The sequence below is a fragment of the Protomyctophum bolini genome (genome assembly GCF_963924005.1).
Source record: "Protomyctophum bolini genome assembly, chromosome: 10".
NCBI classification, from domain to species: Eukaryota; Metazoa; Chordata; class Actinopteri; order Myctophiformes; family Myctophidae; genus Protomyctophum; species Protomyctophum bolini.
Genome location: NC_137871.1, coordinates 43,927,164 through 43,933,163, shown reverse-complemented (window position 1 = coordinate 43,933,163; position 6,000 = coordinate 43,927,164).

The following is a 6,000-nucleotide window of genomic DNA, read 5'->3' as shown; positions in this document are numbered from 1 at the left end:
TGGGGGTCCTTAGGGGGCCCTTGGGGGGTCCTTGGGGGTGTGAACCATCTGTCTGTGGCTCAGAGGTAGAGTGGCTGGATGGAAACCGCAAGGTTGCCAGTTCGAACCCTGTGGGCTCCCCCAGAGTTGAGCGTCCTTGAGCAAGACTCTGAACCCCTTTGAATTGCTCCTGATGTGCTGATTAGTGGTTGGTGCTGATTAGTGGTTTCCGCCGCCATAGGTGTATGAATGTGTGTGAATGGGTGAATTAGGCATACCATATTCTGAATTACCAAAAAGAGGACTTATGCGCGCGTGCACGTGCGCGTGCACGTGCGCATGCATGTCGTGGATGTGCATGTGTCGTGCGCGTTTGATCAAATATGCTCTATATTAGTTATGTATTTATTTAAAGCAGTGGCTCTCAAAGGTGTGATCCAGGGACCCTCATGGTTCCTTGAGGGGGCTGATCTACATCCACACGTGAGCTTGTAAAGTGCCCTTGAGCAAGGCTTTGGACCCCTACCATGAAATGTTCTATGAGCAGGGTGTGGCTGTAAACAAGACATTGGCTTAGTCCACTTCCCTGGGTAAACAAAGAACTTTGCTTTGCTTTGCTTTGTGTCTAAAAAGACTGATGGATGGTTATTGGCAGAGTCGCGGAATGGTAAAACACCTGTCTGGTGTCTTTCTGATGTCTTGCCTGTGTTGAATGGTAAAACACCTGTCTGGTGTCTTGCCTGTGTTGAATGGTAAAACACCTGTCTGGTGTCTTGTCTGTGTTGAATGGTAAAACACCTGTCTGGTGTCTTGCCTGTGTTGAATGGTAAAACACCTGTCTGGTGTCTTGCCTGTGTTGAATGGTAAAACACCTGTCTGGTGTCTTGCCTGTGTTGAATGGTAAAACACCTGTCTGGTGTCTTGTCTGTGTTGAATGGTAAAACACCTGTCTGGTGTCTTGCCTGTGTTGAATGGTAAAACACCTGTCTGGTGTCTTGTCTGTGTTGAATGGTAAAACACCTGTCTGGTGTCTTGCCTGTGTTGAATGGTAAAACACCTGTCTGGTGTCTTGCCTGTGTTGAATGGTAAAACACCTGTCTGGTGTCTTGCCTGTGTTGAATGGTAAAACACCTGTCTGGTGTCTTGCCTGTGTTGAATGGTAAAACACCTGTCTGGTGTCTTGTCTGTGTTGAATGGTAAAACACCTGTCTGGTGTCTTGCCTGTGTTGAATGGTAAAACACCTGTCTGGTGTCTTGCCTGTGTTGAATGGTAAAACACCTGTCTGGTGTCTTGCCTGTGTTGAATGGTAAAACACCTGTCTGGTGTCTTGCCTGTGTTGAATGGTAAAACACCTGTCTGGTGTCTTGCCTGTGTTGAATGGTAAAACACCTGTCTGGTGTCTTGCCTGTGTTGAATGGTAAAACACCTGTCTGGTGTCTTGCCTGTGTTGAATGGTAAAACACCTGTCTGGTGTCTTGCCTGTGTTGAATGGTAAAACACCTGGCTGGTGTCTTGCCTGTGTTGAATGGTAAAACACCTGTCTGGTGTCTTGCCTGTGTTGAATGGTAAAACACCTGTCTGGTGTCTTGTCTGTGTTGAATGGTAAAACACCTGTCTGGTGTCTTGTCTGTGTTGAATGGTAAAACACCTGTCTGGTGTCTTGTCTGTGTTGAATGGTAAAACACCTGTCTGGTGTCTTGTCTGTGTTGAATGGTAAAACACCTGTCTGGTGTCTTGTCTGTGTTGAATGGTAAAACACCTGTCTGGTGTCTTGTCTGTGTTGAATGGTAAAACACCTGTCTGGTTTCTTGCCTGTGTTGAATGGTAAAACACCTGTCTGGTGTCTTGTCTGTGTTGAATGGTAAAACACCTGTCTGGTGTCTTGTCTGTGTTGAATGGTAAAACACCTGTCTGGTGTCTTGCCTGTGTTGAATGGTAAAACACCTGTCTGGTGTCTTGTCTGTGTTGAATGGTAAAACACCTGTCTGGTGTCTTGCCTGTGTTGAATGGTAAAACACCTGTCTGGTGTCTTGTCTGTGTTGAATGGTAAAACACCTGTCTGGTGTCTTGCCTGTGTTGAATGGTAAAACACCTGTCTGGTGTCTTGCCTGTGTTGAATGGCGTACTTTCACTAAAGTAAATTCTGAATACCAGACATTTTACTTGTAATGGTCTTCCTGCATGATTGTGTTATTGATACATTTACTAAAGTAAATAAATTGAGTACTCATCCTGTGTGTGTGTGTGTGTGTGTGTGTGTGTGTGTGTGTGTGTGTGTGTGTGTGTGTGTGTGTGTGTGTGTGTGTGTGTGTGTGTGTGTGTGTGTGTGTGTGTGTGTGTGTGTGTGTGTGTGTGTGTGTGTGCTTGCTGCAGGGACTATCCGACCAGGCTCAACACACCCCTGCCCAACGTGTGGAAAAGTGGGCGCACCAGACGAAGACCCCCCTTTACCCCTGGGAGATATGAAGTCATCATCGACTACGATGGACTGCCATAAGCAAGTAAGTGTGTGTGTGTGTGTGTGTGTGCGACACAGAGAGAGTCGCCATTCATGCATGAACCACTTCATGGACTTCGCTGTCATTTGGAAATCTACAGCTGAGTCGACAAAAAAAAACGTTGTGTTTGAAATAGACACTGCTTTCTAAGGTGTGATTTGCGGGCCCTGAAGATGAATACAAAATGTATATCAAAATCTTAAGTAAGGGGGAAAAAGGGGGGGGGGGGTGGGAGTACTTCTTCCCGTTATCTATTGAGTGGTAACCATGACCACAGGCCACGCATGCATACTGTACACACTGTGCCCGAGATGACTGCAGTTTTGCACCATCGCCAGTGGTGGAATAAGTACTCACATTTATCAGTGTTGTTTTTGGCAGCAAATTTCTATTTTAGTTTTAGTCTTAGTCTCTTGAATAGTTTTCACTTAGTTTTAGTCACATTTTAGTCACCGGGAATGTTCGAGTGTTTAGTCTAGTTTTACTAAAATGTGTTTTGACAGGCCTTGATGTCGTTGTATTGACATATTTTACACTTTGGTTGCATGCTGAAAATAGCAGATATACAATCTCACAACGTGTTTCAGCGCGACGTGTTGTGAGATTGTATATCTGCTATTTTCAGCATGCAACCCAGCATGAAACTGGATCTCTTGTCCACTAGTCCCTTCCTAACATTTTAGTCTAGTTTTTTTTATCTGTTGACGAAATTATCAGTATATTTAGTCTTAGTTTTAGTCATCATAGATTCGTCTTTATTTAGTCAGTGAAAAAAGGTAGTCGACGAACATTTTTCGTCTTAGTTTTAATCGACGAAAACAACACTGACATTTATGACGTGAGTATTAATATCGGCATCAATACTGGAATGTAGAAATACTCTGTTATAGAACGCCAAAGTCCTGACGCCACTCACTCACTCTTCCCCTGGTTCACGGAAGTCATTTCTCCGTGGCGAATAACATGAGGTCGTCTTAAAAAGCGTTTCATATAATGTAATGGTCCAAGGATGCTGTCGCCTCACAGCTAGAAGGTCCTGAGTTCGATTCCCGCTGGGTTCCCTGTGGGTTCCCCCCCCTCCACGTCATCAGTGCCCATACCCGAGGCGGGGTTGCGGCGAAAGGGCCTTTCTTTGTAGACAAAAGACATGGGAGGGTGGAGTAATTCTGGTCTCTAACCCATTCTGACCTGAGATCAGATTCATACGAGGTTTCCACTGCAGGACACACACTGGTCTGATTATTAACCCATTCTGACCTGAGATCAGATTCATACGAGGTTTCCACTGCAGGACACACACTGGTCTGATTATTAACCCATTCTGACCTGAGATCAGATTCATACGAGGTTTCCACTGCAGGACACACACTGGTCTGATGATTAACCCATTCTGACCTGAGATCAGATTAAAAAAATGTCAGTCGTTCTTCGATTTTTCAAAAAAATAGCAGACCTACAAGCTCGTAGTGCGCCACTCGGTGGCGCGCTACGAGCTTGTAGGTCTGCTATTTTTCAATAGCTATAAAGCATGACATGATGCCAACACCATAATGGGTTCCCGTTCAGAATGTGTTAAACTATATCTGGCCAGCCGGGGTGCCTGAAGGAGGGGAATGACCCTCTGTCAGTTGAAAAGAAGCAGCTTGGACTCGTCATGCATGGAAGGAAGCATGAGGTCAGTCCACGCCCATGGAATAAATTAGATAATTGGCACTGCAGGGTGAAAAAAAAAAAACGGGATAAAACAAATAATAAAGAATAAAATAAAGAGCTGCACTTGCCTTTCTGACCAGGCGAGGGCGACACATACAATGAACCGTGCACCAACCAGGAATAACCTGCATGCATGCTGTGCTGCCCTGTGGGGGTGAAAAGAATAATTAAAATATAAAACCTGAACGTGCATAATTTGGAAAGCTCTGTTTTGAGTGTGGCAGCATCCTTATACGCATTCTGGACGGGAACCCCTTTTTGTTCTTTTATAAGCATTATGTTAAATGCATTAAGCTATTGAGAAATAGCAGATGTACAAGCTCATGAGTGCCGCACTATGAGCTTGTGTAAGATCTGTTATTTTTGGAAAAAATCGTGGCAAATCTTGGAATATATATTCTTTCACAGTGAATATTTTTAACTCAGATCTTTGCTTCTGGGGGGGGGGGTCCCTGGAACAACATATTTTCAGATGGGTGTCTGTCTGTCTGTCTGTCTGTCTGTCTGTCTGTCTGTCTGTCTGTCTGTCTGTCTGTCTGTCTGTCTGTCTGTCTGTCTGTCTGTCTGTCTGTCTGTCTGTCTGTCTGTCTGTCTGTCTGTCTGTCTGTCTGTCTGTCTGTCTGTCTGTCTGTCTGTCTGTCTGTCTGTCTGTCTGTCTGTCTGTCTGTCTGTCTGTCTGTCTGTCTGTCTGTCTGTCTGTCTGTCTGTCTGTCTGTCTGTCTGTCTGTCTGTCTGTCTGTCTGTCTGTCTGTCTGTCTGTCTGTCTGTCTGTCTGTCTGTCTGTCTGTCTGTCTGTCTGTCTGTCTGTCTGTCTGTCTGTCTGTCTGTCTGTCTGTCTGTCTGTCTGTCTGTCTGTCTGTCTGTCTGTCTGTCTGTCTGTCTGTCTGTCTGTCTGTCTGTCTGTCTGTCTGTCTGTCTGTCTGTCTGTCTGTCTGTCTGTCTGTCTGTCTGTCTGTCTGTCTGTCTGTCTGTCTGTCTGTCTGTCTGTCTGTCTGTCTGTCTGTCTGTCTGTCTGTCTGTCTGTCTGTCTGTCTGTCTGTCTGTCTGTCTGTCTGTCTGTCCGTCCGTCCGTCCGTCCGTCCGTCCGTCCGTCCGTCCGTCCGTCCGTCCGTCCGTCCGTCCGTCCGTCCGTCCGTCCGTCCGTCCGTCCGTCCGTCCGTCCGTCCGTCCCTCCCTCCCTCCCTCCCTCCCTCCCTCCCTCCCTCCCCTTTTCCGTCAAGGCTTCCTCAGTCAGTTTAGGAAAAATCCCATGACTGCCAAATATAGCAGTCACAATTCAAGGTACTTTGGGACCGTCCACCCCTCTGTCTCTCTCTCTCTCTCTCTCTCTCTCTCTCTCTCGCTGTGTGTTTTATTTAGTTTTTTATTTAACCTTTATTTAACCAGTAGAAACACCTTGAGACGGCGTCTCTTTTACAAGTGGGAACTGGCCGAGAGGCAGGAATAAAATCACACTTCAATAATACCACATCGTCAATGTTACATTCTGTACCAGCAAATACAACATCCATAATACACCTCAAAGTACCTATATGAATAAATACAACACATCTACAGAGTCCTACTTTTTAGTAGCAGGGCAAAATACACCATATACTGTACACGATCTGAACCAACATAATACATATCTAGGCATGAGCATAGGCTAGTACATATCCAAACATGTGCAGATGTTGGAAAGGAAAGGTACTATATATGTTTACCCAGGGTAACTTTACTGGACTAAGCTCAAGAACTTGTTTACAGCCAGGCCCTGCTCATAGAACATTTCATAATAATAATCTTTATTGTCCCGAAGGATATTTGTCT